We start from the raw sequence: 9,981 nt of genomic DNA on the forward strand, positions 1-9,981 counted from the left end.
CTGTGTCCTTTAGACTATATTTTGGCTCACTGAAAAGTTTTTCAGTATACATACATCTTTCAAGGGTACTTTGAAAAATTTCTGAATGCAAGATTCCTTTCTTCACGGACTCCATTGCTCAATTCTTGATCAAGAGAAAACTTCACTTAATCTCAGAAGGGACTGAGATTTAAACTACCTTTTCTTTCTACTTTTTTTATGACAGACTCTTGGAGATTACCTGATGTATCCAGTTAAGAAAACTAATTTACAGGGCAGGAAATTACCTCTTCCTAAACAAACATATTTAGTGCACAGCCGAGGCCAGAATCTGGGTCTAATCCAGTGTTTTTCAAACTAAGATGTATAAATTCTGTGAAAAATTTTAAAAAGCTTTTAAATATTTTTACTAAAAATTATTTTACTAGTTATAAATACTATAACATTTCTCATTTACAATGGATAATTCATAGCTGATAAACATGTTAATTGATTATGATTCTGGTTGCTTAACTTTCTCACAAACTAAGCCTGAATCAATACAGATTGGCAGGTGAGTGGGGGAGGGGTATGGAAGTGAGGGGGCTATGTGAGACCTTTTTCCTTTTAAAGTTTTCCTTTAATAAAAATTGATCTTGTACTCTGAAGTTATCTAATTCTGGAAGATCAGAAGATCAATGTTTTGTCTCTTTGTGGATGTTTTTGGGGGAGGTTTTGCATTTAGACAGGCCTGGATACAATTCCTGATATTTCTGAAATCTATCTTTGTGAGCAAATGCTTAAACTTGATAAGCTCCCATTTTTCCCTCAGCATTATGAAGTTCATAATACTTCTTTCATGAGATTATTATGAGATTAAATGATGTATAGTGTACATAAAGACTTTAGCACAGTGCCTGGCAATAACTGAAAACTATTATTAGCTGTAAAATCAGTAGTTGATTTCTGTTCTTGTACTTCGGTTTTGTGCTAACAAAGAAGCTTCCCTCAACTTCCCTGTAATATGAACAAGTTATTGAAAATGTCTGGCTTAATATTTTTCCTTTTTTTCTTGATTAATCTCTTAGCCTGACTGCATCGGACTATTCTTACCAGTAGGAAATGATATTTTTTAGTCGGGTGTTGACTTTTTTTTGTTAGAGTCTCCTGTGTCCATATTCAGATGAATCCTCTGATTTTAGGCTATTTATTACAAAGGTCCTGATAGACCCAACATATCCACATATTTTGTTTCCAGCCCCTTTGTTTATCCTTGGGAATCTGAGTCCAGCAGCAGGGATACAAAAGTTCTATTTAAAACTACATGATGATGAACAGAACAAGAAACCTTGCTTAACAATGCAGAGATGTATAATAGTTCACCCTTTCTCACACATGGAAATAACTGTGACATTCATCCCAGAGCTTCGCTCCTGCACAAGGACCCCAGAGCCCATGCTGGAAAGATGTTTTGGAATCTCACCTCTGTTGATGCCCAGTTAGAAAGGCTGCAGTATCAGCTTGGAGCTATGCAAAAATAATAAAGTTAAATTTTTTTCAGAAAGATGACACATATGTTTGATATATTTCAGTATGAGAACCCAAGTCGGGTTTGATTACAAGCCACATAAAAGCTTTACTTAGGTTCTCATATTTCCTGCTCTATTTTTTTTATTGAGGTATAATTGATACATAACATATTAGTTCCAGGTATATAACACAATGATTGAGTTTTTGCATACACTGTGGAATGATCACCACAACAAGTTTTGTCAACATCTATCGCCATATAGAGTTACAATTTTTTTGTTCTTGTGATGAGCCTCTTTAAGATCCACTATCTTAGCAACTTTCAAATATGCAATACAATATTATTGATTATAGTCACCATGCTGTACATTACATCTCTATGATGCATTTGTTTTATAACTGGAAGTTTTTGTACTTGTTGACCCCTTTCACCCACCCCTCAACCCACCTCCCCTCTGGCAACCACCAATCTGTTCTCTGTATCTATGAGTTTTGTTTTGTTTTTTGGATTTCAAATATAAGAAATCATATAGTATCTGTCTTTCTCTGTCTGATTTATTTCACTTCATAATTAATGCCCTTAAGGTCCATCCATGTTATTGCAGATGGCAAGATTTTATTCTATTTTATGGCCGAGTAGTATTGCATGTGTGTGTGTGTATATACACATATACGGACGTGCATATATGTGTATACGCACACACATCTCACATCGTCTTTATTCTTTCATCCATCAGTGGATACTTGGGATTTTTTTTATCTTTGGCTGTTGTAAATAATGCTAAAGTGAACATAAGTGTGCACATATCTTTTCGAAATAGTGTTTTGTTTTCTTCAGATAAATACCCACAAATTGAGTTGCTGGATCATATGGTAATTCTATTTAAAAATTTTTGGGAAACCTCCATACTGTTTCCTGTAGTGATTGTGCCAGTTTACAATGCCAACAGTGCACAGGATTTCTCTTTTCTCTACATCCACACTAATACTTGTTATTTGTTGTCTTTTCGATAATAGACATCCTGACAAGTATGAGGTGATATCTCATTGTTTAATTTGCATTTCCCTGATGATTAGTGATATTGAGCATCTTTTCATGTACCTGTTAGCCATCTATATGCATTCTCTGGAAAAATGTCTATTCAGGTCTTATGTCATTTTTTAAAATAGGTTTTAATTTTTCAATTAAAATTGACATACAGTATTATATTAGTTTCAGGTATATAATATAGTTATTAGACATTTATATAATTTATTAAGCGATCACCCTAATGAACCTAGTATCCATCTGACACCATACATAGTTATTATGATATTATTGACTATATTCCCTATGATGTACTTTACAGCCTCATGACTATTTTGTAACTACCAATTTGCACTTCTTAGTTCCTTTCTCTTTTTTACCCACTCTCCAATTCCCCTCTCCCATCTGGCACTTATAAAAATGTTCTATCTATGTGTTTGTTTCTGTTTTGTTTATTTTGTTTTTTAGAGTCCACATATAAGTGAAATCATATGGCATTTGTCTTTGTCTGACATACTTCACTAGCACAATACCCTCTAGGTCCGTTCATGTTGTTGCACATGTCCAGATTTCATTCTTTTTTTATGGCTGAGTAATATTCCATTGCACATGTGTACCACTTTTTCTTTATCTATTAATCCATTGAAGGACACCAGGGTTGCCTCCATATCTTAGCTATTGTAAATAATACTGCAGTGAACATATGGATTCACATGTCTCTTTGAAGTAATGTTTTGGGTTTCTTTAGATAAAAACTCAGAAATGGGATTACTGGGTCCTTCTTTGTCTCTTGTTATTGCCTTTGTTTTAAAGTCTATCTTGTCTGGTCTAATTATTGCCACCCAGTATTTTGTTTGTTTGTTTCCGTTCTTGTGAAATACTCTTTTCCATCCTTAAAGTCTGTGTATCGTTCGATCTCAAGTGAGTATCTTGTAGGCAGCATATGTAAGAGTCTTGTTTTCTTATCCATTCAGCCACCCTGTCTTTTGATTGGAGTATTTAATCCATTTACATTTGAAGTAATTATTGATAGATATGTAGTTATTGCCATTTTATTACTCATATTTTGGATCTTTTTTCTTCTTCTTAAAGAAATCGCTCTAATATTTTTTTGTATTACTGATTTGGTGTTGATGAACGCCTTTAGCTTTTTCTTGTTCTGGGAATCTCTTTATCCGTCCTTCAATTCTAAATAATAGTTTTGCTGGGTAGAGTAATCTTGGTTGTAGGTCCTTGCTTTTCATCATTTTGAATATTTCATGTCAGTCCCCTTGGCCTGCAAAGTATCTGTTGAGAAATCCGGTGACAGTCCTATAGTATCTTCCTTTTAAGTAACTAGCTGCTTTTCTCTTGCTCCTTTTAGGATTCTCTCTTTGTCTTTAAACTTTGCCGTTTTAATTATGATGTGTCTTAGTGTGGGCCTCTTTGGGTTCATCTTGTTTAGGAATCTGTATTTGCTGGGCTTATATGTCTATTTCCTTCTCTAAGACAGGGAAGTTTTCTATTATTATTTCTTTAAATAGGTTTTCAATTCCTCCCTCTCTTCTCCTTCTGGTACTCCTATGATACAAATTTTATTATGTTTAATGTTGTCCCAGAGGCCCCTTAAACCAATGGTCCCTAACGTTTTTGGCACCAGGAACCCATGCTCTTTTGAGAATCTAATGCTTGATAATCTGAGGTGGAGCTGAGGTGGGGATGCTAGCTCTGGGTAGAGTAATCTTGGTTGTAGGTCCTTGCTTTTCATCATTTTGAATATTTCATGTCAGTCCCTCTGGCCTTGGAGCTTCTCAGCAAGAGCTACAGGACATACCAAGGTTAGATGCTGCTTGCTGGGGTTTGTGAACCTTTGAGAGATTTTAGGAAAGTCTACGTCATGAGCCAAGATGGGCCATTCATATAAAAAAGTCACTGGAAGCAGCTTTGGTGGACCTGCAAGTTGGGTGGGGTGGGGTCTCAGGAAGTCACCAGGGTGCGGTAACCAGTGTTAGCCAGGTTGATGGAGACTCAAGATATGGTGGCTGGCTGTATCTGCACTCCAGTAGGGGAGAGGACTCAATGAAGAAACAGTGGCTTCTGCCAGCACTTCTGTCTGTGAGAAAGCCACCCCTCCAGCCCTAGCCCTGAAGCTGGACAACTCAGTTCCTCCTTGTATGTCCACAGTGCCTTGCAAGCTATTACCTCAGCCCTGGAGCTCAAGAGCGAATAAGTCCTTCTTTGAGTTAGTCTGTGCTTGGACCCTTTAAGAGAAATGCCTGAGACTCCAACCTCCCTCTGTCTCACTCAGCCACAATCTCCACTGGTTTTCACAGACCAAAGTTGTGGGGAATTCTCTTCCCAGGACTGGAACTCTGGGCTGAGGAGCCTGGTGTGGAGTTGGAACTCCTCACTCCTCTGGAGGGAACTCCACAACTGAGATATCCATCCTGATTTTAAACTGCCACATGGTGGAATGAGACCAGCTTGTTTCATATCTCTGCCCCTCCTACCAGTCTCAGAGTGGCCTCTTATATATGTCCTTAGTTGTAAGACTTCTGCTAGATTTCAGGAGATTTTCAGTGATGATTGTTCTGTAGTTTAGTTGTAATTTTGATGTGGTCATGAGAAGAGGCAAGCACAGTGTTTACCTACTCTGCCATCTTGACTGGAAATCCCTCTGCCATTTTTAAAAATTTTTATTTATTTTTGTTTGTTTTCTTTTATGCCATTGAGTTGTATGAGTCATTTATATAATTTGGATATTAATCACTTATTGGATATATGATTTGCATGTATTTTCTCCCATTCTATAGATTGCCTTTTCATTTCGTTGATGGTTTCCTTTGCTATGCAAAAGCTTTTTAATTTGATGTAGCCCCACTCATTTATTTTTACTTTTGTTGCCTTTTGGAGTCTTACCTGAAAAATCATCACCAAGGCTAGTGTCAAGGAGCTTACCACCTATGTTTTCTTCTAGGAGTTTTATGGTTTCAGAGTTGACATTCAAATCTGTAATCCATTTTGAGTTAGTTTTTGTGAATGGCATAATATAGTGGTCCAGTTTCTGTCTAGTTTACCTAACAACATTTATTGAAGAGACTGTCTTTTCTCCATTGTGTATTCTTGGCTCTTCTGTCATAAATTAATTGAGCATATATGTATGAGGTTAGTTTTGGCCTCCTGATTGTGTACCATTGATCTATGTGTCTTTATGCCAATAACATATTATTTTGATTACCACAGGTTTGTAATACAGTTTGAAATCATAGGACCTCCAGCTTTGTTCTTTTTTTCTCAAGACTGCTTTAGCTCTTCAGGGTCTTTTGTGGTTCCATACAAATTTTAGAATCATTTGTTCTATGTCTGTGAAAAATGGCATTGGAATTTTGATAGGGATTGCATTGAAGCTATAGATTGTTTTGGGTAACATAGACATTTGAACCTATTCTTTCAATTCATGAGTGGAATATCTTTTCATTTATTTATGTCTTTTTCAGTTTCCTTCAAAAATGTCTTATAGTTTTCAGTGTATGGGGCTTCCACATCTTTAGTTAAGTTTATTCCTAGTAATTTTATTCTTTTTGATGCAGTTGTAAATGGGATTTTTAAAAAATTTCTCTTTCTGATAGTTTGTGTTAGTGTATAGAAGTGCGACCAATTTTAGTATATTGACTTTATACCTACAACTTTACTGATTTTGTTTATTAGTTCTAACATGGTTTTTTGGGGGTAGAGTTTTTAGGGTTTTCTATCTATAAAATTATTATCTACAAATAATTACAGTTTTACATGTTCCTTTCTAATTTGTATGCCTTTTATTTCTTTCTCTTGTCTAATTTTTCTGAGGCTGGGACTTTTCGTACTATGGTGAATAAAAGTGGTGAGAGCAGATATCCATGTCTTGTTCCTGATCTTAGAGGAAAAGCTTTCAGCCTTTCACTGTTGAATATGATGTTATCTGTAGGCTTGTCATTGATACCCTTTATTATGTTAAGATACATTTCATCTGTACCCACTTTTTTGAGAGTTTTTGTCATAAATGGATGTTGAATTTTGTCAGGTGCTTTTTCTGCATCTATTGAAATGATCACATGATTTTTATCTTTCATTTCATTAATGTGGTATATCACGTTGATTGATTTGCAGAAATTGAACCATTCTTGCATCCCTAGAATAAATCCAACTTGATCATGGTATATGATACTTTTAATGTTGAATTCAGTCTGCTTATATATATATTTTTTTCAGTCTGCTTGTATTTTGTTGAGGATTTTTGCAATATTCCTGTTCATCAGGAATATTGACGTGTAATTTTCTTTTCTTTTTTTAAATAATGTCCTTGTCTGGTTTTGGTATCAGGGTAATACTGACCTTGTAAAATGGGTTTTGAAGAGGTCTTTCCTCTTCAATTTTTTGGAATAGTTTGAGAAGGACAGGTATCAATTTTTCTCTGAGTGTTTGGTAGAATTTATCAGCGAAGTTGTCTGACATGGATGTTTGTTTGTTGGGAGGTTTTCGATGATTCATTCCATCTCTTTACTAGTAATTGGTCTATTCAGATTTTCTATTTCGTCATTTTCTATTTCTTGGAAGACTGCATATTTCTAGGAATTTTCAGTTTCTTATAGATTGTCCAGTTTCTTCCAGATTGTCCAGTTTATAGTCTCTTTAGATTCTTTATTTTTCTGTAGTATCAGTTGTTTTTTTCTTTCATTTCTGATTTTGTTTATTTGAGACTTCTCTCTTATATTCTTAGTCTAGCTAAAGGTTTGTCAATTTTATCTTTTCAAAAAACCAGTTCTTAGTTTCATTAATCTTTTCTATTGTCTTTTAAGCATCTATTTTATTTATTTCTGCTGTGATCTTTATATTTTTTTCTTCCTTCTACCTACTTTGGGTTTTGTTTGTTCTTTTCTAGTTCCTTTAGTGTAAATTTAGATTGTTTATTTGAATTTTTTCTTTTTTCTTGAAGTAGAACCGTATCATTCTGAACTTCCCTCTTAGGACTGTTTTTGATACATGCCATGGATTTTGGTATTTTGTATTTCCATTTTCATTTCTCTCAAGGTATTTCTTGACTTCTCCTTTGATTTATTTCATTGCTTCACTGGTTGTTCAGTAGCATGTTGTTTAATCTCCACATATTTGTGGTTTTTTAATTTTTCTTCTTGTAATTGGTTTCTAGTTTTAATTGTCAGAAAAGATGCCTGAAATTGTTTCAGTCTTGGATTTATTGAGACTTGTTATGTGGCCTCGTATACAATCTATCCTGGAGAATGTTCTTATGTGCACTTGACAAGAATGTATATTCTGTTGTGTTAAATGAAATGTTCTGCGTATACCTAGTCAGTCTAACTTTCCTATTGTGTCATTTAAGTCCAGTGTTTCCTTATCGATTTTCTGTCTGGATGATTTATCCTTTGATATAAATTGAATACTAAAGCCTCCTATTTTTATTTAATGCTGTCAATTTCTTCCTTTAGATATGCTAACATTTGCTTTATATATTTAGGTGTTCCTATGTTGGGTGCATATATTTGCAAATATTGTATCTTCTTGTTGAATCTTTTATCATTATGTAATACCCATCTTTGTCTTTTATTACAATCTTTGTTTTAAAGTCTATTTTTCCTCATAGAAATATAGCTCAACTCTCTTTTGGTTTTCTTTTGCATGTAACCTATTTTTCCATCCCTTCACCTTTAGTTTTTGTGTGTCCTTACATGTGACATGAGTTTCTTGCAGGCAGCATTATAAATGGATCTCATTATATATATATATATATCTCCATTCAGCTACTAAATTCACTTGATTGGAGAATTTAGTCCATTTACATTTAAAGTAATTAGTGATAGATGTGTATTTATTGACATTTTGTTAATTGTATCCTGGCTATTTTGTAGTTCCTCTCTGTTCCTTTCTTCTTCTCTTGCTCTCTTCCCTTGTGGTTTGATGACATTTTTTGTGTGTTATGCTTAGATGCCTTTCTCTTTTGCTTTGTGGTTACCAGGAGGTTCACATATAACAGCATTTTATACACACACACACACACACACACGCACGTGTCGGCGTTATATGTATATCTGCTCTATGTCATCGACACATTACATACATACATATATATATGCATAATATTGATAGCGTTGACGATGATGACATGTTAATAATATTGTTGATATTGATATTGTTATTGTTATTGTGTTGATAATGCTATATATATATCCTATATATAATCAGTCTATTTTATGTTGATAGCAAGTTAAGTTTGAATGCATTCTAAAATTCTACATTTTTACTGCCGACTCCCCATCCCCAATTTTCGTTTTGGTGTCATTTTTAATTTTGTGTATTCCTTGACTAATTATTGAAGTTATAGTTATTTTTACAATTTTTATCATTTGAAAGACCTTCATACTAGCTATAAGTGATTAATCTACTATCTTTACTATGTTTACCTTTACCATTGAGATTTATACTTTTATATGTTTTCTTATTACTAATTAGTGCCTTCCTTTTCAGCATAAAGAAGTCCCTTTAACATTTTTTGTGAAGCTTTTTAGTGATGATGAACTCCTTTAGCTTTTGCTTGCCTGGTACACTCTTTATCTCTCTTTCAATTCTAAATGATAACTTTGCCAGGTAGAATATTCTTGGTTGGAAGTTATTTTCTTTTTGCACTTTGAAAATGTCATGCCATTTCCTGTTGTCCTGCAAAGTTTCCGCTGAAAATCTGCTGATAGTATTACTGGGAGTTCTCTAGTATATAACAAGTTTTTTTTTTTTTCTCTTGCTACTTTTATGATTCTCTCTTTATATTTAACTTTTGACATTTTAATTATAATGTGTCTAGGCATGAATCTTCTTGGGTTCATCTTATTTGGAACTTCTGTGCTTTGTGGCTCTGAATGTCTGTTTTCTTTCCAGGTTAGGGAAGTTTCCAGCCATTATTCTGTCAAATAAATTTTCTACCCCTTTCTTCTCCTTCTGGGCCCATTTATTATGCAGATGTTTTCCACTTGATGTCTCATAGGCCCCTTAAGGTATCTTTACTTTTTAAATTCTTTTTTCCCTTGCAACATTGTTTTGTTGAGTCCCACTGCCTTGTCTTCCAGACCACTGATCCTGTCTTCTGCTTCATCTAATCTGATGTTGAAATCCTCAAGTGTATATTTTATTTCAGTTATTTTTCAGTTCAGTTATTGTTCCTCAGCTCTGGGACTTCTCACTATGATCATTTATTCCCCTGAGTTCAGTAAGCATCCTTATGACAATTACTTTGAACTCTTTATCATGTAAATTATTTATTTTTGCTTCATTAATGGTTTTTCTCTAGGTTTTATCTTGTTTTTAGAACATATTCTGTGTTTCGTCATTTTGCTTGACTCTACGTTTGTCTGTGTGTGTTAGGTGAAAAAGCTGCCTTTCCCAGTCTTGAATGAGTGACATTGTGTAGGAGATAAACCTTATTGTTCAACCTTGCCCTATCT

This window comes from Pteropus medius, unplaced genomic scaffold, assembly GCF_902729225.1.
Source record: "Pteropus medius unplaced genomic scaffold, Ma_sr-lr_union100, whole genome shotgun sequence".
Lineage (NCBI taxonomy): Eukaryota > Metazoa > Chordata > Mammalia > Chiroptera > Pteropodidae > Pteropus > Pteropus medius.